Below are 24,324 nucleotides of genomic sequence, written 5' to 3' on the forward strand. Positions count from 1 at the left end.
CAGAAACTTAGCCCAAAGGGCATCAAGGCGCCTAAATAATAACAAGGATAGTCCTGCGATGCTAGTGATATGCTTTATTAAAGAACCAGGTCTTAAGGGCTCCCTTAAAAAGGGGCAAAGATGAGATAGCCTTGAGCTCAGAGGGGAGTGCGTTCCATAAACGCGGAGCACTCGATGCAAAGGCTCTTGCTCCCCATCTTGCCTTCTTGATAGCGGGGATAACAAGGAGATTGTGTTGAGCAGATCTAAGACATCTGCCAGGGACATATCTAGACAGCAGAGATCCCAATCCATCAGTCGGTCCTGCCATAAGTGCCTTGTGAACTAGACAAACAATTTTAAAAGAGATACGATGTTCAATGGGCAACCAATGAAGATTCTTCCTAGCCAGAGTGACAGAGGCTGAGATAGGAAGGTCAAGGACAAATCTTGCTGCTGCATTCTGTGTTGCTTGTAGACGCAGCAGCAATCCCTTGTTGATCTGAGTATATAATGCGTTGCAATAATCTAGGCGAGACCCGATCAGTGCAACAGCTGTTTGTTTTCTTGCTTGTGGGGATAAGTAGTGAACTATTCTACGGAGGATTTTTAAAACTCCCCAACAGGTAGATACAGTTCTATTTATCTGCAAGTTCATAGCCAGCTCAGTGTCAAATATGACCCCCAAGTTTTTTGCAGACTGAGAAGGGGTTGGGCACACCCCCAACGAAGGCGGCCACCATTCATTCGACCAGGCATCTCTATCCTTTCCAAAGATGAGGACCTCCGTCTTGTCGCCATTCAACCTCAGAGAATTAAGGGTCATCCAGTCGGCAATCGATTGCATGCAGCTCCTGAAACCTGCAGCCGAGATGCTAATAGACTGTGCCACAGACACCATAATCTGTGTATCGTCTGCGTACGATACCACCTCCATCCCCTGGGATCTTACTAGTCTCGCAAGTGGGGCCACATAGATGTTGAAAAGGGTCGGACTTAAAGCCGACCCTTGTGGCACTCCACATTGCATAGACTTTACAGGGGAGAGGTAATTATCCATTTTGACCCTCTGCTCTCTTTGGTCTAGGAAGGAGGATAACAGGTTAAGAGCGGACCCCTCTACACCCATCTCCCTAAGTCGAGATGTTAAGACCGCGGGAGAGAGGGTGTCGAATGCAGCGGTCAGATCCAGTAGAACCAGTATTGTGGTCAGGCCTTTATCTACATTCATCCTGATGTTATTGGACACGACAGTGAGTGCAGATTCCGTGCTATGTAGTTTTCTAAACCCATGTTGAGTTTGGTCCAGAAAACCAGAAGACTCCAAAAATGTCGACAGACACTGATTTAAATGCATCTCGAGCATTTTAGCTGGAGCCGGCAGTAGAGAAATAGGTCTAAAATTTTTTAATACTGCCGGATCCAGAGATGGTTTCTTCAATAGCGGCCTTACAATGGCTCTCTTCCAGGCCGAGGGGAATACACCATGTTGTAAGGCATTATTCATAGCATCCAAGATGTGTGGTAAGAGGGTGTCCCTACACTCTTTCAGAGTTTTTAGGGGGCAGGGATCCAGAGGAGAGGAAGATTTCGTCCGATCCAGCAGGAGGTTAAGATTTTCGAGAGTAATGAGGGGAAATTTAGTAAAAATCTTATCAGGGTCCTTTGGCCAGGTTTCTAACATTGCCAGATTAGTGATAGTTTGTGTTTCCAGAAGATTCTTCTGTATTTCCAATTGCATGGAAATATCCACAATTTTAGTGTGGAAAAAACTAGCAATGTTATCACAGAGCTCCTGCGAGCTTTTAATCGGATCGGGAATCTGTAGGGAACATAGGGAGTCTACCGTTTCTCAGAGGAAACAAGTTCGCTCACACCGTAAAATGTGTGGTTTATCACGTTTTAAAACAACAGCAATCTGCAGAAAAGTACACTTGAGACCAGTTGTAGTGCGCCAGCCAGAGCTTAATTTGTGCCGGTTTGGTTTCCGGTGCTCAGCACCCCCCTTAGTTCTGATAATAGCTGCCTGCTACATGATGCCACTGTTTGTGTGATTCAGAGACGAGCACAACAACAATTGTTTATTAATTGAAAAGACATTATAAATGACTAATACCGTGCGTCCCCGCTGTTCTTGCAGCTTTGGGGCATGCAAGAGTGTGAATTGTCGCACTTGAAGGAGTGTGATTGCTAGAAGTTGTGCTGCTGCTGTTGTTGTAGGCTCTGGCTGGGGCAACGGGTAGTGCGGGCTGTGGTAGCAGCATTAAGAGAGCCCTGGCACATATTGATGTACAAATTAAGCACTGGTGCCAGTGGTAGCTTGATTCACAGCATGGCATTCTATTTACTATCCCGCTGTTTTGCATTGGAAAGACGCACATTACACAGCGTAAAAAATGGAAGGCCCTGGTTTGTGTCACGGGGCAAAGAGTCATAGAGTTTGACTCAAGGCCCGACTACGTAAATAGCCAGACCAGGCTTTACATTAAAATAGTAATGTCTACTTAAGCAAGTGCAAACAATGGGGAATGTGTTAATTTCTCCCCAAAATAGCACACTGCATGTGTGCTACAGAGCACAGCACACACCCAATGTGTGGCAACCTTTTGAGTTTGTCTACGCATATAAATTTGCGGTGGAAATGTGTGCCCCAAGTACAATCCTATGCAAGAAGCTTACACTCCCCTGTGCACCCAGGTGTGAAGCCAGCTGTCTCACAGGGCAGCCCTGTTTGTGTGACAGCGCAGGGGATGCACTGTATTTTTTTCCTTGCACAAATCAGCACAGTAAATTAATTTGGATGCTGCACTGTGTTAAAAAATAGAAAATCTGGGCCTTGTTTACCTTGAGCACGAAAGTAAAAGTGTGTAGTTTCGGTTACAGCGCCAACATGTATGTAAAACTCTCTCCTCTCTTTTTACTATGACTTGTATACACTGACTGGCTGCATAACAATTACACTTGCCACATCTCTGACTAACCCTCTCTCATCTTCTTTCTTTCTCTCTCTATCTCACTCTCTCTTTCTCTCTGTTATTTTTGCTCTTTTCCAGATGCCTTATTTTTAATGGAAACCTGGCTCCACTCTGAGTCTGACCCTGACGTTATCAATGCACTTCCCAAGGGTTATCTGATCTTACGGGCAGATCGCCCCACCAGGAGAAGAGGCGGACTTGCCATTATTTTTAAGGATTGTTATAATTGTCGGAGCCTGCCCAACTTTCTACCCGATTGTGAAAGCTTAACCTTCTCTCTTGATCTCTCTGCTACCAATACCTTTTCAGGGACACTTATATACCGCCCACCGGGGCCTATAGGGCAATTTCTCCATGCCCTATCCCCCTCATTAGCCGACTCGGTATGTAGTTCAGCAAATTACACTCTTTTAGGAGATTTCAATATCCACCTTGATAACACTATCGACCATAATGCCCTAGATCTGTCCGAGAACCTCGCTGCATTACAACTCCAGCAGTTAGTAACGAAACCCACCCACTGTAAGGGTCATCTGTTGGATCCTATCTTCAGTAACTGCACTGACCTTCTGCTGGAAAACCCCGCCCCGCTACCCTGGACAGATCACCTTCTGATCCCTTTTCATCTGTCTATTGTACACAGTCCTCCTCCTCCATCTAAAGTCATTCGGAAAGAACGGAATTGGTCTAAACTTTCACGAGCGGACTGGGCTCTGGCCCTCGAGTCATCAAGACCGTCTTTCAATCCTGACCCCACCCTGGCCAATCGAAATTTTAATAACTGGATTCTGAATTCTTTAGATGCTACACTCTCTTTAGAATGCATCAAACTCAAGCGCGGCACCAAAACTGCCCCTTGGTATTCCCAAGACCTGCGAGAAAGCAAGCGCCATTGTAAAAAACTAGAGAGGAAATGGCGTTTAGATTTTTCACCCTCCAGGAAAATTGCTTATAGAGCTGCGATAAAATCTTATAAGAACAAAATTATAACCGCACAAGCTGCTTTTTTCGAAACTAAAATCAATGCAGCTGCCTCTAAGCCTAAAGAAATTTACAACATTGCAAAAACTCTCCTTAAACTCCCAGAAAAAATTCCCAACTCTGCTGATGCTCAACTTCGTTGCAACGATCTGGCAGAGTTTTTCCATGGAAAAATCCAAGCTATTTACACTGCCTTCCCCACTACCCAGACCCTCTCAATGACTGTCGAAGATGCTGAGACAGAGGTGTCGCCCCTTGCAACACTTGAAACACTCCCCCCTCTGAATCAGCCCATTTTACAGTCCTTGATGCTCCAGATCAAGTCCGGTTCCCCCAACGACCCCGCGCCCCCGCGATCTCTGATGTCGGTCAGTCCACTCATCCTGCCGACTGTCATGGATTTGCTTAATGCCTCCCTAGCCACCGGCATAGTCCCGCTCCCTTGGAAACAGGCTATGGTAAAAGCCCTGCTTAAAAAACCTAACCTAGATAGCAATAACCCGGCGAACTATCGCCCAATCTCTCTCTTACCCTGGCTCAGCAAGATTCTAGAGAAACATGTCAATAAGTCATTGACGGAGTTTCTCGAGACCCACCACCTGTTAGATCCTTCCCAGACTGGGTTTCGGCCCCTGGATGGGACTGAGACTGCTCTGGTTGCAGTGACGGAAGAGGCTAGGAGGATTATCGATCAAGGAGGCACCGTCGCTATCCTCCTCCTTGATCTTAGCGCTGCTTTTGACACTGTGAACCACAGCATCCTTCTCCAGAGACTCTCCAATCTGGGAGTTTCCACTCATGTTCTCAGTTGGTTTAATTCCTTCTTGTCTGATCGCTCATTCCAGGTTTTCAAGAGTAATGCCACCTCTCCTCGTAAACCTCTAGGATGTGGAGTGCCGCAGGGCTCCTCATTGAGTCCAACGCTCTTCAACATTTATATGACCCCGCTGGCTGCGATCGTCCGCCTTTTTGGGATAAAAATTGTAACCTACGCGGACGATACCCAGTTAGTAGTCGCTCTAAATCAAACTCAGACACAGACTAACAATAACTTGCGCTCTATAAAAACTCCTTTCATTCATTCATTCATTCTTTTTCTCTTACTTACTTATCCTCTTTTTTTTCTCCTCTGTTTTCTCCCTTGCCACTCTTCCATGGCCCTCTCTTTCATTTTCGTCTCCACAACGTTACTTCTCTCTCTTTGTCTTTTTCTGGCACACACACTGTTTTTATCTTCCCTTCTCCCTGAAACAAAGAAAAAACAATTGCTCAGTTTAACAAGCATTTGCAATGCATTAGGTCTCACATTTACACAAGTTTAAGCTATTGGCATTGTAAATGACAATGCCTTTTATTTATCTGTTTTAACAATCTCCCCATGACTCAGGCATCATTGCGCCATGGTGCAAGGGTGCCTGTGCCAGCACATGGCTGCAGTTTGTGCCCCAGCACAGGGGGAAGCACAGAGATGCGACATATTGTTGTAAATATGTTGCATCCCTGTGCTTCGAAACTAATGCAGCGCAGCAAAATGACCTGCTGCATCGTGCTGCATTAGTTTCTTGTAGATAACCCCCGAATGCTTACAATCTGCTTGCCAATGAGGATAGATCCCCGGACTTGAATCAGCATATCACAGTGGAAACTCCTGATACCAGGGTAAGCGTCCCACATAGGTTATAGAAAATAACACTCCAAATGGAGGGGGACATACTTAGAACAAGCATTTGCAATGCAATAGGTCTCGCATTTATAAGAGTTTGAGCTATTGGCATTGTAAAATTACAATGCCTTTTATTTATGTTTTGGTTTTAAAACAAATAAAAGCCATTGTCATTTACAATGTCGATAGCATAAACTCGCATAAAAGCAGTGTGTGGAGTGCAGCAGTGTGCGGTGTGCAGCAGTGTGCGGCGTGCAGCAGTGTGAGGCGTGCAGCAGTGTGAGGCGTGCAGCAGTGTGCGGCGTGCAGCAGTGTGCGGCGTGCAGCAGTGTGTGGCGTGCAGCAGTGTGCGGTGTGCAGCAGTGTGTGGTGTGCAGCAGTGTGCGGTGTGCAGCAGTGTGTGGCGTGCAGCAGTGTTTCGTGTAGCAGTGTGAGGCATGCAGCACTGTGTGGCATGCAGCGGCGTGCAGCAGTGTGCGGCGTGCAGCAGTGTGCAGCATGCAGCAGTGTGCAGCGTGCAGCAGTGTGCAGCGTGCAGCAGTGTGTGGCGTGCAGCAGTGTCGTGCAGCATGCAGCAGTGTGTAATGCAGCAGTGTGCAGCAGTGTATGGCGTGCAGCAGTGTGTGGCGTGCAGCAGTGTGTGGCGTGCAGCAGTGTGTGGCGTGCAGCAGTATTTCGTGTAGCATTGTGCGGCGTGCAGCAGTGTGTGGCATGCAGCAGTGTGTGGTGTGCAGCAGTGTGTGGCGTGCAGCAGTGTGTGGTGTGCAGCAGTGTTTCGTGTAGCAGTGTGCGGTGTGCAGCAGTGTGCGGCGTGCAGCAGTGTGCGGAGTGCAGCAGTGTGAGGCGTGCAGCAGTGTATGGCGTGCAACAGTGTGTGGTGTGCAGTAGTGTGTGGCGTGCAGCAGTGTGAGGCATGCAGCAGTGTGAGGCGTGCAGTAGTGTGTGGCGTGCAGCAGTGTGAGTCGTGCAGCAGTGTGTGGTGTGCAGCAGTGTGTGGCGTGCAGCAGTGTTTCATGTAGCAGTATGAGGCATGCAGCACTGTGTGGCGTGCAGCGGCGTGCAGCAGTGTGCGGCATGCAGCAGTGTGCTGCATGCAGCAGTGTGCTGTGTGCAGCAGTGTCGTGCAGCATGCAGCAGTGAGTAATGCAGCAGTGTGCAGCAGTGTGTGGCATGCAGCAGTGTGCGGCATGCAGCAGTGTGTGCCATGCAGCAGTGTGTGGCATGCAGCAGTGTTTCGTGTAGCATTGTGCGGCGTGCAGCAGTGTGCGGCATGCAGCAGTGTGTGGCGTGCAGCAGTGTGCGGCGTGCAGCAGTGTGTGGCGTGCAGCAGTGTCCTGCATGCAGCAGTGTGCTGTGTGCTGCAGTGTCGTGCAGCATGCAGCAGTGTGTAATGCAGCAGTGTGCAGCAGTGTATGGCGTGCAGCAGTGTGCGGCGTGCAGCAGTGTGTGGCGTGCAGCAGTGTGTGGCGTGCAGCATTGTTTAGTGTAGCATTGTGCGGCGTGCAGCAGTGTGTGGCATGCAGCAGTGTGTGGTGTGCAGCAGTGTGTGGCGTGCAGCAGTGTGTGGTGTGCAGCAGTGTTTCGTGTAGCAGTGTGCGGCGTGCAGCAGTGTGCGGCGTGCAGCAGTGTGCGGAGTGCAGCAGTGTGAGGTGTGCAGCAGTGTGTGGCGTGCAACAGTGTGTGGTGTGCAGTAGTGTGTGGCGTGCAGCAGTGTGAGGCGTGCAGCAGTGTGAGGCATGCAGTAGTGTGTGGCGTGCAGCAGTGTGAGGTGTGCAGCAGTGTGTGGTGTGCAGCAGTGTGTGGCGTGCAGCAGTGTTTCATGTAGCAGTGTGAGGCATGCAGCACAGTGTGGCGTGCAGCGGCGTGCAGCAGTGTGCGGCATGCAGCAGTGTGCTGCATGCAGCAGTGCGCTGTGTGCAGCAGTGTCGTGCAGCATGCAGCAGTGAGTAATGCAGCAGTGTGCAGCAGTGTGCGGCATGCAGCAGTGTGTGCCATGCAGCAGTGTGTGGCGTGCAGCAGTGTTTCGTGTAGCATTGTGCGGCGTGCAGCAGTGTGCGGCATGCAGCAGTGTGCGGCATGCAGCAGTGTGTGGCGTGCAGCAGTGTCCTGCATGCAGCAGTGTGCTGTGTGCAGCAGTGTCATGCAGCATGCAGCAGTGAGTAATGCAGCAGTGTGCAGCAGTGTGTGGCATGCAGCAGTGTGCGGCGTGCAGCAGTGTGTGCCATGCAGCAGTGTGTGGTGTGCAGCAGTGTTTCGTGTAGCATTGTGCGGCCGCAGCAGTGTGTGGCGTGCAGCAGTGTGCGGCGTGCAGCAGTGTGTGGCGTGCAGCAGTGTGTGGCGTGCAGCAGTGTCTCGTGTAACAGTGTGCGGCGTGCAGCAGCATGCAGCAGTGTGCGGCGTGCAGCAGTGTGCTGCGTGCAGCGGTGTGTGGCGTGCAGCGGTGTGTGGCGTGCAGCGGCATGCAGCAGTGTGTGGAGTGCAGCAGTGTGTGGCATGCAGCAGTGTGTGGCGTGTAGCAGTGTGCAGCATGCAGCAGTGTGCGGCGTGCAGCAGTGTGAGGCGTGTAGCAGTGTGAGGCGTGCAGCAGTGTGTGGCGTGCAGCAGTGTGCGGCGTGCAGCAGTGTGAGGCGTGCAGCAGTTTGAGGCATGCAGCAGTGTGTGGCATGCAGCAGTGTGAGGCGCGCAGCAGTGTGAGGCGTGCAGCAGTGTGTGGCGTGCAACAGTGTGTGGCGTGCAGCAGTGTGTGGCGTGCAGCAGTGTGTGGCGTGCAGCAGTGTTTCGTGTAGCAGTGTGAGGCATGCAGCACTGTGTGGCGTGCAGCGGCGTGCAGCAGTGTGCGGCATGCAGCAGTGTTTCATGTAGCATTGTGCGGTGTGCAGCAGTGTGTGGCGTGCAGCGGCATTCAGCAGTGTGTGGCGTGCAGCAGTGTGTGTTTAGAAACGAGAATGAAGTTAAAAGTAAACTTACGTTTCATCATTGTCATCTAATGACTTCGTTATGAGAACTGATGTACCCTGCCTTACTTTGAATACTTCAAAAATAATCATCTACATAGCAAAAATCTTTCAGAGAATCAGAATGTGTACCCATTTCTATTAGTTAAATGTTTTGGCCCCAATTACCCAGGCAGGGACAAAGCAATAATTAAAAAAACAAGTAGGGGGAAATAATGAATAACTGTCCTTCAGAGAAGCAGCGGAGCAGGGCTGCACTCGAGATCTGTAGTAAACAAGCACTTGTGCAGTCCTGGCCCGCCCCTTGCTCAGCTGAGGAAACAATTGTAAACAACAGGAGTACGATATGAGGCAAAAGGTTTGCTATGTTTCTTCATTTTGCCTCATAATAATTAAAACACCTTTTTCGTGTGGTCAACACTTAAAAAGTAAGCCATATTAGTTTATTTTCAAAAAGTGAATGCGCCGTTACTGAAATAAAGCAACCTGTGTCAACTGTGGCTTCAGCTGTTTGATTATTTCTTCAATAGCTCCTTCCTGCCAAGAACAGGGTTGCTGAATGTGCGTCAATAGAAAGGATAGAAGGAACGGTCTCTGCTGTTTTGAGAAGTGGGTTGCCTTTGAAGTCACTTTACGAGGTCCACTTTTTCCAGCGTGATCGATCTAATGTGACAAGATAAGAACAGCCTTGTTTACAATGGCGCTCTCGGAAGCACGCGCGCTTGGCGGCGGCGGGGGAGCGGACCCTTTGAAGTGCTCCGAAAAAGCGGAGTGCATGGCGGCACGATGCGCGTGATTGTGCGCGTGCTAGCCATGCAATCCGTTTTTTGGGAGCACTTTGAAAAGCCCACAATAGTCTCGCTTTGCGATCGCTTACGCGATAGCAAGGCGAGACTGTGAGACCGGCCTCGCGGCGTTGCCCCCTCCATCATCCCCCCAACCTGCAACCACCCTCAAGACACGACATCTCCGACTCCGGCCGCCCCAGCCACCCCCGATCCGCGGGCCGGCCAGAGGCCTGACAGACTCAACACCTACCACGCATGTCCAACCGAGGGAGCGGGAACCCTCGAGCCAGACCCAGAGGCACCAGCCCAGTCACACCTCGGGTCGCCTTCCCCGGGAGGACTCAATCGGCCACCAGGCCCCTGGGGAGCAGGCGCCTCCCCTGCCGAGCGTCTGGGGTGCCTCCCAGACCCACCTGAAAAGACCAAAGAAGTGAGCGGCAGGAAATCCCGCCGAACCCCCTCCGTCACCCCAGGCCCCCCTCTGCGAGCACTCCGGACTTCAAAGAGCCAGCGGAGTATAACAAGGGGTGCCGGAGAGATGAGGGGGAGAAGACCTGGAACCATCCGAGCCTGCAGACGCTGTCGCGGCTCCTGAATGCTGAAGTCACCTGGGCCTGCTGAGTGACTCGCGGCCTCTTGCTATTGAACCATCTGAGCCCTGCGGACGAGGTCGCGGCTCCCGAACACTGAACCACCTAGGCCTGCTGAGTGACTCGCGGCCCCCAGCTATTGAACCATCTGAGCCCTGCTGACGGAATCGCGGCTCCCGAACTTCGACCACTTGTGCCTGCTGAGAGACTCGCGGCGCTCCCCTTGAGGACGACTCGGTAAGAGATCGCCCAGAGACACGACAACCTCCAGCTCGAGGATTGTGAGCTTTCCGCAGGGTATTTCGCAGAGACACTATCTTGAAAGACTGTCCCGCTACCCCCATTCCCCACGACCGATTTGTGGTACGTTGTGCCACTGCTGTACTGCTTGCATCTTGGATCATAAAGATCCCTTGAAATCATCGATAAAAGAACCTATCGTCCTACAAAGAATACGTGTGGTGTCACTCTGTTCGTAATGTATCTCAGGGTGTGCGCGCCTGGTTCGGCCTACTTGGGAGAGGTGGGTCGCAGGGGTGGGCAAGACGTGTATCGAACCCCCCTCCGGCGAACGCCTTTCCAACATTTGGTGGCAGACGACGGGATCCGAGCTGACACCGAAAGAGAGCGTGCAGTGAACGACTGACGCACTACCAAACAGAGATGGAAGGAGAAACCTCCCTGGGTGCCGCAGGTACCGAAATAAGCTCACCGTTCCGAGAGGATCAATTGGACTATTACACGCATAGAGAATTAAAACAGTTTTGCAAAGACCTTGGCATCGCTACTACCGGACTAAGCACAAAAGAAGACTTCCAGAAAGTACTGAAAACCTGGGTCGAGACGGGGGCGCCCCCTACCCAAACGGAAGGAAACTCTACCCATGAACCACCAAGCATCCCGGCGAGAAACAACGGGCCAGAGGGGAACATGTCCCCTGAGGAACTAGCGGACCGAGAGAGAAGCCGCAACCACTAACTTGAACTGGCAAAACTAAAAATCGAGGGAGAAATAAAACTGGCAGAGAAGAAGTTGGCCGTCGAGCAGTTACGGCTACAAGGGGAACGCGAAGAGAAGAGACTCCAAAGGGAGCACGACGAAAAGAAACTCCAGCTAGAACATGAACGCGGCCTGAAGGAGATTGAGTGGCGGGCTAGAAACGAAAAGTCACAGCCGCCCGGGAATCCACCGTCCGCTCCCACCGGGGAAACCAAAGTTCACATCCCCAAGGATGTGGTAAAGGAGTATTACAAGAACGATGATATCCAGCAGTGGTTTAAAGCCTACGAAGTCGCCATGACCGCTCACCGAGTCCCGCAGAAGGATTGGGGGGCTGGCCTATGGGGCCGGTTCTTAAGCGAAGGAAGAGACACTCTGCTAGATCTGCCCTCCACGGTCATGAACTCCTACAGCCACATGAAGGAAGCCCTCGTGGGCCGGTACGGACTCACCCCCGAAATGTACCGACAACGATTCCGAGATTGCAAGAAAATACCGGGCACCACGTGGGTAGAATACGTGAACTTTTACAGCCGAGCCTTGGACGGGTGGATCAAGGGCAGCAAGGTCGCCACCTTCGAAGAACTGTTCGATCTGATTGCCTGGGAACATTTAGCGGCCAATTGCTTTATAGAACTGCGCCAGCATCTCCTGGACAGTAAACTCACCGACCCTCGGAAGCTGGCCGCTGAGGCTGATCGTTGGGTGAACACCCGGGCCACCCGGGGCCCCGTGGGGGACTACGGCCGCCACAATCAAGGCCCCCCCCCGCCAGAGGGGCGGAGGGAACCACGGCCGACCAAGAGACTTCCCCGGGGGGTCCTCCACCAGCCCCCCCAGCAGCCCACCAGCGGCGGGTTCAGCACCGTCCCCAGCAAGCACCGGAGCCCCAGGACGACCAGGTCCACGAGCTAGGATCACCTGCTTCCGCTGCCAACAGCCCGGGCACTACGCCAATGACCCACAGTGTCCCCAGTATCAGCGAACCACAACGACCAACCCCACGGCCCGGCAGATGGTCTCCGTGGCTCTGGGGGAAGAGATGGAAGACCCCGAGGAATGGGAACCGGCGGCCATGGCCCTGGTCTCCCTTGGTGATCGAGAAATGGTCCCCGGGACACCCTTGCCCGCCAACACAGAAAAATACCGACAGCAGGTGACCATCAACGGCCACCGAGTCGAGGGACTCCGCGACACCGGGGCGAGTGTCACCGCGGTCCACCGCAGCCTAATTTCAGAAGACCAGATCCTAACCGGGGCCCTCTGTCCGGTCGTATCCTCCGACAATTCTGAGAGCCTCTGCCAGATGGCGCTGGTGCCCTTCGAGTGGGGAGGGGTCTCCGGAGAACTGAAGGTAGCGGTCCGGACCTCGCAGCCCGTAGACTGCCTCCTGGGCAACGACCTGGAGAGTTCCCCGTGGGGGCAAGTAGAACGAAGAGCCCACCTGGAGATGATGGGCCTACCAGAATGGGTCTGCGCCACCACGCGCTCCATGACCGCATGATTGCCTCTCCCCAAGGGCGGTGAAGCCCTCTTACCGAACACTATCCCCGAGAGCCGAGACCCCCTACCGGAAGCGGACAACCCTCTTTCCGAGGGAGAAGGAGACACTAACCCGGGGGAGGGACCGGAACCTTCCGCCCCAGAGGCCCTGACGGAGCTCGAAGAAATGCCCGAGATGGCCCAGTGGCGCTGTGAAGGGGGGCCCTCCCGCGAAGAGTTCTGCCAGGAACAGGCCACCTGCCCCTCACTCGAGGGACTTAGACAACAAGCCGAAGCCCAGGCCGCCGGTGACCGAACCGGAACCCATTGGATCTATTGGGACAATGGCCTCCTATACAGCGAGCAAAAGACCGCCGAGCTAGGCGCAGCACGGGTACTGGTAGTACCCCTGCGGTTCCGGAGCCTCCTCCTGGGCCTGGCCCACGATGTACCCTTGGCAGTACACTTAGGCCAAGACAAGACATATCAGTGATTGGTTACCCACTTCTATTGGCCCAAGATGCGAGCGAATGTAGAAGTACACTGCAAATCCTGCCTCACGTGCCAGGGCAGTGGGAAGAGTGGCGGAAAACGCAAAGCTCCCTTACAACCGTTCCCCGTGGTGAGTACCCCGTTCGAGCGGGTCGGCATCGACATCGTGGGACCCCTGGATCCGAAGACCGCCCAGGGCCACAGATTCATCCTTGTCCTGGTGGACCATGCCACCCGCTACCCCGAGGCCATCCCCCTCCGCACCGTGACGGCTCCCGTGGTGGGCCGGGCTCTCATGGGGATCTTCTCCCGTGTCGGATTTCCCCGCGAGGTTGTGAGTGATCGCGGCACTAGCTTTATATCCCGCTACATGAAGTCCCTGTGGCAGCAGTGCGGAGTCACGTATAAGTTCACGACCCCCTACCACCCCCAGGGCAACGGCTTAGTGGAACGCTTCAACCGAACCCTGAAGGGAATGATCCTGGGCCTCGAAGAGCCCCTGCGCCGGAAATGGGACGTCCTCCTCCCTTGCCTCCTGTTCGCATACCGAGAAGTCCCCCAAAAGTCTCTGGGGTTCAGCCCCTTCGAACTGCTGTACGGACATCCCGTCCGAGGGCCCCTGAGCCTGGTCAAAGAGGGCTGGGAGACAAGCCCCCGGGGGACACCCCCTGATGTGTTCCGCTACATCCTGGCGCTCCGCAACCAGACGAGGAAGTTCAGAGAACTCGCAGAGACTAACCTCGAGGCCAGCCAAGCGGAAATGAAGCGCTGGTATGACCAGAACGCAACCCTGGTCGAGTTCCAGCCGGGCCAGCAGGTTTGGGTCATGGCTCCGGTGAAACCCTGCGCCCTACAAGACAAATGGACTGGTCCCTTCAAGGTGGTCGAGCGGAAGAGCCAGGTCACGTATCTGGTCGACGTACAGTCCCCACGGAACCCCCTCCGGGTCCTCCACGTGAACCGTCTCAAGCCCCACTTTGTAAGGACGGAATTAAGTTTGCTACTGGCCACCGATGATGGGGCGGAAGAAGACACCGAACCCCTGCCCGACCTCCTGTGCGCTAAAGAACTGGATGGTTCCGTGGAGGGAGTAAAATTGTCGACCACCCTCACTCCCCAGCAGTCCGACGACTGCCGCCAGCTGCTCAGACAATTCGCAGACCTCTTCTCCCTCATTCCCAGGGTTACCGACTGGTGTGTCCACGACGTGGACACCGGCGACAGCCCGCCTGTGAGACACCGAGCCTACCGGGTGCCTGACCGGGTCCGCACCTGCATCAAGACCGAGGTACAGAAGATGCTCACCCTAGGAGTGATCGAACCCTCCGACAGCCCCTGGGCCAGCCCGGTGGATCTAGTCCCGAAGGCGGCTTCCCCAGGGGTCGCCCCCGAACTAAGATTCTGTGTGGACTATCGGGGGCTCAATGCGGTCACCCGCGCAGACGCTCACCCTATTCCCTGAGCCGACGAGCTCATCGACCGCCTGGGGGCCGCCCGGTTCCTCAGCACTTTCGACCTGACCTGCGGATGTTGGCAGATTGCTCTCACGGAGGGAGCAAAAGAGCGCTCTGCCTTCTCCACGCCAGATGGCCACTACCGCTTCAGGGTCATGCTGTTCGGGATGAAAAATGCCCCAGCCACGTTCCAGCGGTTCGTGAACCAGGTCCTGGCCGGACTCGAGGAGTTCAGCGCAGCGTACCTTGACGACATCGCCGTATTCAGCTCTTAATGGCACAAGCATCTCCAGCACCTCCGACAAGTACTAATGGCCCTGCGCCAAGCAGGCCTACCAGTGAAAGCCAGCAAATGCCAGCTCGGGCAAGGCTCCGTGGTCTACCTGGGCCATCAGGTGGGCAGCGGCCAGGTCGCCCCTCTCCAGCCGAAGATCGACGCCATCAAGTCCTGGGAGCCCCCCACCACGCAGACAGAGGTTCGGGCCTTCCTGGGCCTTACGGGGTACTACCGGAGGTTCATTAAAAATTATGGTAGTATCGCGGGGCCCCTCACAGAGTTGACCTCCAAAAAGCTCCGAAGAAGATGCAGTGAACCACCCCGTGCCAGCAGGCGTTCAACGCCTTGAAAACCGCCATGTGCACCGCCCCCGTACTCAAGGCCCCCGACTATTCCCAAGAGTTTGTGGTCCAGACCGACGCATCCAAACACGGCATCGGGGCCGTGCTCTCGCAGTTCGACGACAAGGGCATTGATCAGCCCATAGCCTTCATCAGCCGAAGGCTGCTGCCGCGAGAGCAGCATTGGAGTACTATAGAACGAGAGACCTTTGCCGTAGTCTGGGCCCTCAAGAAACTACGGCCCTACTTGTTCGGAACCCATTTTCGGGTACAGACGGACCACCGGCCCTTGCGGTGGCTAATGCAGATGAGGGGGGAGAACCCCAAGCTACTACGATGGTCCATCTCTCTCCAAGGGATGGATTTCACTGTCGAACATCGCCCCGGGACGGATCATGCCACCGCCGACGGCCTGTCCCGGTTCTTCCGCTTCGGCGAGGAGAACCCCCCAGTGGATGGGTAGTTCTCCACGCCTTTCAGCTGGGGGGGACGCGTGTGAGACCGGCCTCGCGGCGTTGCCCCCTCCATCATCCCCCCAACCTGCAACCACCCTCAAGACACAACATCTCTGTTAGACGGACCGGGAGGGTCGGCCGAGGACAAGGGGAGAGGTCTCCGGGGAGAGCCGTCTCCAGCGATCGTACAGACGAGTAACTTCCCCCCCACAGATGTACACCACACAAGGATAAGGTTTAACGTTCTTTATAAGCGATCTCTTAGGTACGATAGAACGGTACAAGGAGGTCTGGACTCAGGGGTCCCCTCGATTCTAGTCTCTTGGTTGGGAAAGGGGGTAGCGGGACAGTCTGGTTACCAATCTGGTAGATGCGATGATATGATGGATAGCTCACAATCCTCGAGCTCGGTGTTCTAGCTGGACGGGCCGCGGCAGCGCCAGCAGGTCCCGGTGAAGGTGGTCGTTACACGGTCCGCGGCAGCGCCAGCAGGTCCCGATGAAGGTGGTTGTTACACGGTCCGCGGCAGCGCCAGCAGGTCCCGATGAAGGTGGTGGTTACAACGGTCCGCGGCAGCGCCAGCAGGTCCCGACAAAGGTGGTAGTTACAACGGTCCGCGGCAGCGCCAGCAGGTCCCGACGAGGATGAAGGATGCAGAAGGCCGCGGCAGCGCCAGCAGGCAGGACGATAGTTCACAAGGCAGGGCTACGGCAGCGCCGGTAGTCCGTCAAGGATGAGTTCTTCTCGGTGTCTCTCGACTCCAGGATACAACTGCCTTCCTGCTCTGGAGCTGCCCTAGTTATAGGTCTGGCGCCCTTTGATATCCGGACCCTCGCACTTGGAGGTCGGGAGGTCCGGGATGAGGGAGTCCAGACACCCAGCAGGGGGGTGGAGCCAGCGCCCGGGGGAGCTGGAGGGCGATCGGCACCTGGCGGGGGAGAGCCATCGTCACTTCTTTCTCCCATCGACCTGCCAAGTGGTCCGTTCACCTCCTGGGTGGATGGTGGTGCCGGGATGTCGGGGCCTGGCCAGGCCCAGGGTTAGGGTCGAGCTGAGGCCATGCGGCCTCGTGGTGCAGTGTCCAAGATGGCGGCCGGTCCGGGCGAGGGAGCCGGTAGTGGTTCGGCCCCATGATACAGAGATGTCTGGGGGCAGGAGTTCCGTCTGGAGACGGGGTGCGGGTTGTTTCTGTGGGTAACACCTGGAGGGCCGGGGCTTGGGCCCTGTCATGCGGGGAGGGAGCAAGCCCTTCATGTGGCCTGTCCAACATGCGTCCCCCCCAGCTGAAGGCGGGGAGAGTCACCCATCCTCTTGGGGACTCTCCTCGTCGAGGCGGAAAAAGCGTGACAGGCCATCTGCGTTGGCGTGGTCTTGGCCCGGTCGATGTTCCACAGTGAAGTCCATCCCCTGCAGGGAGATGGACCAACGCAATAGTTTGGGGTTTTCCCCCCGCATCTGCATTAGCCACTGCAGGGGTCGATGATCTGTTTGCACCCGGAAGTGGGTACCGAAGAGATAGGGCCGGAGCTTTTTGAGGGCCCACACCACTGCGAAGGCCTCCCTCTCGATGGTGCTCCAGCGCTGTTCTCGGGCCAGGAGGCGTCTGCTGATGAAGGCCCCCGGCTGGTCAAGTCCCTCGGAGTTCAGCTGGGAGAGGACCGCCCCGATGCCATGGTCGGAGGCATCTGTTTGCACAATGAATTCCCGACTGTAGTCGGGGGCCTGGAGCACAGGGGCAGTGCACATGGCGGCTTTCAGCTTCTCGAAGGCCGCTTGACAGTCTGGGGTCCAGTTGATCTTCTTCGGGTGGTTTTTGGAGGTGAGTCCCGTGAGGGGCCCCACAATGCTGCCATAGTCCCTCACGAACCGCCGGTAGTAGCCGGTGAGCCCCAAGAAGGCTCGGACCTCGGTCTGCGTGACTGGGGGCTGCCAGGACTGGATGGCAGCGATTTTGAGTTGCAGAGGGGCCACCAGACCACTTCCCACCTGGTGTCCGAGGTAGGTCACGGATCCCTGACCAATTTGGCACTTGCTGGCCTTGATTGTGAGGCCGGCCCGCTGGAGGGCCTGCAGGACCTCTCGGAGGTGGTGGAGGTGGTCGGACCAGTGGCGGCTGTACACAGCGATATCGTCCAGGTAGGCGGCGCTTAGGGGTGGGCGGAATTTGCGGAATTAACCTCCGCAAATTATCGCGAGATTGCAGAAAATCTCCGCAAACACGCCGGAAATATCGCGAAGATGCGGAAGTTTTTTGACGCCTGTTCGCGGTATTTTTTGCGTGTTCGCGGGTCGCCAACTTACCCATGCGGTCGCTCATGGGCGCGGCCATCTTGTTTTCACTTGTCCCGCCCTCTGGCGTTGTTTACTTCCTGTTCCGGGTCGCGCAATGCATGTTCGCGGTCGATATTTCCTGTTCGCGATCGCTTTTACTTGATCGCGTTGCTTTTTGCTTGCTCAGGGAGAAAATATCGCGCGAACTTGCCCACGTGGTCGCAACGGGCGCGGCCATCTTGTTTTCCACTCTATTGCATGGTTCTGGGGCCTGATTTTCAATCCTCCCTAAATCTTTTCAATCCTTTGTTTATAGCCACTTTTTTCGGATCTTTATTACTTATTATTTCTCTAACTATTTTCCTGCCTCTATATTTTTGGTTTTTGTGTACCTTTTTTTTTGTTTTTTAGCTACTTTTTCTCTTTGTATTGCCTGCTATTTATTTCCTTTACTCCTTTATTTATTTTACCTTTTCTTTCCCGCCCCGTCCCCAGAACCATGTCCAAGGGCAGGGCTGTTCGCCGGCGCAGCCAGAGCCGCGACCGCCTTCCTTGCGGAAGGCGGCGCCCACAAGGGGTGCATGCACGGGCCTTATTTGGGGAGGCGGAGTTGGCAGCACTAATTTTCTTTGTGCAGCGCCACCTCCCCTCAACCCTGGCAGCAGGTGGCAGGCCTGGGTCTGGGTACGGCCTCCGGGAGCGTCGGCAGCGGTGGGGGAAGGTGCGCCGGGCAGTGTCTCGCATCTCTGGGGTCCGGCGCACCCAGGCACAGCTGACGCACCGGTGGTCCGACATCCTGGACCGTGAGCAGGACCTGCTGGACCTGCTAGGAGTGGAGGTCCCGGGGCTTGGTGAGTACCTATTTAATTATTACAACTTTGTGTCTGTTCTTCTGCTCTATGTTATATATTGCGAATATCTTTTTTTCCTTCCAACCAGATAGAATGTTGCTGCTTGCAATACATTCCAGGTTAATAATGTTTAAAAGTCTTCTGTGATTATGACACAGGTGCTCTTCTGCGCTACTACTAATCTTACTTGTTTGCAGCTTTGCGTTTGCGCTTGCTTAGCGTGATTCTTTACGAGTTTATTTTAGAGAAATTAAGTTACGTAATGCTACAGTGACTCATGTCCACTCCTTACTTTGTCCTGTCACTAATAGATAGGGGCGGATTGATACATAGGTTTAGGTACTTTGTATGAGCTTCTAATTGGTTAGTGGTATGCGTGATGCCCCCTCACTCAGTTACGTGACGTGCTGCTAGTACGCCAGTCTTTAGAACCTTTCTAGTTTGTTCAATGAGTGGAGGTAGGCTTTGCAGTTACTTCGCAGTAGCAGATGAGCATCAATCAAACCAAAATTGTGTATATACAAAAAATGTAGTCATGTTAATGTGTCCTCCATGATTGGATCATACACATTGTTGAGGAATACAGTCGAAATGCATACTTAATGTACAATTGGCATGCCTGGAATAGGTGGGCTAGGTTGGGTGGTAGGTTGTACTAATACTTAGGCTTACTTGTAACTTAGTTTTCTGGAATCAGAATGGAAGAATGGATTACTGTTGATAAATAGTAACTTAAGTAGTCGAACTGCGAATCCCCCGATATTACATGTTGACCAGATGAGATCGGTCAATGTAGTTATTGCAATTGTTTAGATAAGTGTTTTTTGACCGTTGTTGAAAAAAATTGTATTTGCTTAAGTTGACACCATCCATCAATGTTTGTCTTTCTTATATCTTTCCTGTTCATCAGCACCCAGGGGCAGACGGGCAGGGACTGGGCAGTCGGCGGGACAGGAACACCACGAGGAGGACACCGCTGAGGGCTCCTCTGCTGGCCCCAGTAAGTCTTCTTGTTTTTAATAATATTTCTTATTCCATAACTTTTACTGCCCCATTTCTCCCGAACTATAGTGTGTTTCCAAATGCTATTTTTTTACCACCAATTATCCTTCGATCTGTACGGTTTCAAAAAGCTTATCCCTGCCTCCGCTACGATGACTGAGTACTACTACATACTATCAGTCTGTCTGTCTGTACTGTAGTAGCTAGTCTTGCCCAGTGGCACTCTTTGTGAAAGGTTGTAATATAAAACTCATATTCACCAGTAGCTCGTACAATCCGTTGGGTCGTTGTCTTGTACTACTTTTTACTCTTGTTGATGTTTAGGCTTTGAAAATTCACAGCAACAGCCCTACCAGATTTCTTAATATTTTGATATGATACCCTATAGGACATACAACTGTTGTAGGGATCTTGCACATACATTTGCACCAGAAAATAGGATGTTGGTGATGGTAGGTTGGACCTTCCTTGCACACCTCAATCAGAAATTCCGCACCCACCACAATTCCACTGCTTGACTATAGTACTGTCTTGTCATACCTATTAGGTCTCGGAACCCTCCCCCCAAGACAACCAACAAGTAGACAACCCAGAACATTAACACACCCAACCTCTGTCGTGGAAGCAATTCACATGCACACCCTTACTTTAATTTGCTCAATCGTGTAAGTTAGTCCACTCCACACCAAATACCACGAAGTCTATGTAAGTTTAAAATTTTTATTTCAATTTGAGAAGGTCTGTACACTGTTATCTTAGCAGCACCAACCGGCAAATCAATAACATTAAAACAAAATACATTGTTACACTAATACAGTTGGGAATTAAATCATGATAACTGAAGTGGTGGAAGGCAGCACCACCATCCCATAGCAATTTAGTTTATATACATTTATAAATGAAGATGTGAGTGAAGGGACCCCTCACCTCAGAAGAACCTAGTACTGGTAGTTGGTGCATCGTTCAGAAGCTCTGGTTCGTAGAAGCGAATCTTGCGTCTGTAATGCGAAAAAAGAAATGGTGTGCGTTAGTATATTGCAACTTGCAAGCATTTCTCAGCCGTGCCAAAAAGTGTAGCATCTATGGATAAGCAATATGGACTAACAGTAACAGTAGTACACCAGTTCTTCCTAAAAAAGTGGCTGGTTAATGTTTGTTGACCGCCTGTACGCAGCGCGTAGACTAGACAGTAGCAGTGTGAGGCAGGTCATGTGGGCTCAAAGGTGTCTTAAGAAGCTGCAAGGTAAAGGTAACGTCACATGTGCATGGCTAGGGCTAATCAAGCAAATGCTACAATGATCATATAACTTAGTGTCTACTCTACTACTACCTGATTTGTACTAGTGATTTATGTTAGTATTAACTCATTTTTCAACCTTGCTACTGATCAATAGGGGGGAGGTGTATATGTTGCCTAATAAATGTGTAATGTTTTCTAGGCGCACTACCGACCACCATTGCTGGGGCCAGCGAAGGCGACGCCGAGGGCGAGGATGCGGCAGTTGCAGATAGCAACGGAGGGGGAGTGGCAGCACCAGTGGCAGGCGGTGGTAAGTTAGATTCATAATCTTTAACTATTGTTGAACTTGACAGCACACTCACTGCAAAGGTGTACTGTATGTCTATGTATACTGTAAAGTTGTGAATTAGGGCCCCATTAGGATGGTGGGCGTATTGCCCCCGCCGGGCTGGCTGGAATTCACTGCCGTCACAGCAGGGGCAAACCTCCCGCCATCCCTGTAGAAAATATTCAGACATGTCTAGGCGGAAAAGGGTTCAATATGGCGGTGGTGTCTCTCTCACCACACCGGCAGCCATATAATCTGCATTTTGGAATGCCTTTGCGTGGCGGCATTACCGTCCGCCACGGAAAGGCATGCACACATTGCAGAGTATGCTTGGGGGCCCCCATGGAGGGTACCTACCGATGCTATGGTACCCCCCGACTTTCAAAGCAAAACGTGACAGGCTCCGTGCGAGGCCCGTCATGTTGTGCTTGGAAAAGCAGCACAACATTTTAGCATTGCTTTCAGCAAAGCCAACCAGAATTTAAAATTAAAATAACAGGGTGCGCCCGCCACTGTGCCGGGCGCATCATCCTAATTAATTGTCCCCACGGGACCCCCACCCTTTTTAGCAGTCGGATGGCGGGCGGACAAAGTCCGCCCGCTATCCGATGTCGTAAGTAAGTATGAGTTCTTGGGGACGTTTGAAGAGTGAACTAGAAGACTAGAATTCCCTTTAATTGGTATAGGACTAGGAGCCAGAGTATTGAGTAACCAATGGCCTCATCTATCTGATTTCAACTCCGCTTTGAAAGTTTTATGGAGAAGAGCACCTGGTGCACTGTTCAACTAAAAAGTGTAAGACAGGTGGAAGGAAGAAGGACGGGCGACATTTAAAATGTTATGTACTACTGTGCTTTATTTTATAGTGCTACTCTACCATGCCACTATGTGTATAAATAATTACCTTGTCCTACTGTTTTATTAAGACTATATTTTACAATTGTCGTGTTTTTTTCTTTTTGATACACAGCTACTCCGAAAATCAACCGCAAGGAGTTGGCCGCCAAGGCACGGCGCCGGAAGCTGGAGGCAATCCAGCAGGAATACCGGCGGCTGGTGGTCCTAGCCGAGGAGGAGGAGGAGAGTGCAGCAGCAATTGAAGCCTCCTCCAGTGCCCCGGGCCCCAGCCACCGCCCTCCAGCGGTACGGCGCCACCGTCTGGCGGCTGCCCGCCGCCACCGTGCCATCTCCGGTGCCCCCCCCACTGTGGTTGCAACTGCCGCGGCCTTAGACGCCGCGTCGCCCATTTAGAGGACCAGATTCGTGTCCTCCTCCAGTCCCGCCCCACCAGTTAGTCCCTGTCACTGCCCCTTTTTTAATTCCTGTTTGTTTCCTCACTCGTTTGGGCGTTCTCTATTTCTATGGACAGTCGTTGGGGTTAGGGAGGGGGGTGGGTCAGCTTTTGTGGGTTTAGTTTATTTGTTAGGGTCAATTAAATATATTTTTCTATGTTACATGCAATGTTGTTAATGTTTTGTAGGTGGGGTAACTGTTTTACATCACACTGTTTCTTTGCTGGTGCATGGCCGCCCATAGCGTGTGTTTGATTTCAATAATTTGCTGACTGTATAAGACACAAACAGATAGATGCGACACACCTCACTCATTGACTGGTCCTACTATGCATTCTTTGGAGTGGTGTTTGAAACTGACATCATTGACATGTCCATTATTGATTCTGCCTCCCCCAAACTTCTCTCTTACCGGTGCTTGATGTTTATGTCCAACTGTGGCACAGCACTGGCTGCATGGTGAAGATGGTTTCCTTTTTCATACATGCCATGATTGGGGTGGTGGTGGTAGTATAGTAGTAGTATACACTGGCAGGGTAGCAGCATTTCCAAAAAAAGAAAAGGAGATAGTCAATCGCCTTTGAGAGACTGTTAGAGGAGTAGTTGAATGAAGTACATCACAGAATTTACCGAGCAACAATTATATGTTCAAATATTTGACAAAAAAAATGAATGCTGGATATTATGAGGATAGCCTACTAGACAGAGTTACAAACTATAGTTTTGTCGACTTGGCTATGCCTACAGTCTAACAGTTAGTGCTGTATATGAGGAATGACAACAAACAAATCAAATCAATGCCGGCAATTCATGCTGAGGTATATGTTCCTTTGTTAAATAAAATAACCTGTGAAATATCCTACTCATGGGTGGGCAAGCAGAAGAAGATCATCGCTCTGCATTGAAATTGAAGTAGTGTTGCTTTCACCACATCCGCCCCAGCAAGTGTGTGATTAAGTATTGGTGTACTTTTAATTTAGTTACACCTCGACAATAAGTCACACAGCCCGGGGGAAGAGGGTTAGGGTCCGTTGATTGGATGGGAAGGGGGATTTTGGGAAAGGTTTGACATAGAAAAACAGTATGCATACATAGACAAACAAACGACAATCATTGAAGACTACCATACCATATCCATTCCATATGTTAAGGTATAAAAAAGGAAATGCATGCATGATGAGACCCGGATTACATACACTTCTATTTCTTGTTCTGTTCCGGCCTTAAAACTTTAACAGATAGCAAATAGAAATTTTAAATATTGGTAGTGAAGAATCGTAAACACAGAGAAAACGTAATGATGATTGATAATAACAACTCCAAGAACACACTGTTGTAAAGAATGTATACAAGATATTAATCAAATTTTTTAAAAGAAGTGAAAAGTGGATACTGTTACTGTCTTATCCTGGTCAAAAATGTGGACTGGTTTTTTGCATCTCGGCATTCCTCTTGCTCCTCTCGTCCATCAATCTAGGGTGTGTCGCCTCACCACTCGCCACTGCCCGGCTGGAATAAAAAGGTGATTGATTGGTAAGGTAATTAATATGCATTGTAATGTTTTACAAAGTTTTGGACAAGGCCCGGCCTGTAATTTTAGATTGAAAACCAAAGGGGATATTCAGAAAGAAAGTGAAAACAAATGCACAAGTGATGGTGTAGTGCAACAAGAACACTTTCCGAGGTGGCATGTATGCATATGCATCATCTCTACTGTAGTCTGTTTCCAGCATAGACCTTCAACAGTAACAGGAGAGATCAGGCCCACAGTGCTTACCATTAGCACATCCTACGTTACCACTTTAGAGTCCTTTTTTTTTTCTCTCAAAGAGTTGGACAAACGCAAAGCACATTATCCATTCCAGACATAGCATTTTACAGTTAAAGTTAGTAAAATCAATGCACTGCAG

Source organism: Triturus cristatus, chromosome 7 (genome assembly GCF_964204655.1).
Source record: "Triturus cristatus chromosome 7, aTriCri1.1, whole genome shotgun sequence".
Lineage (NCBI taxonomy): Eukaryota > Metazoa > Chordata > Amphibia > Caudata > Salamandridae > Triturus > Triturus cristatus.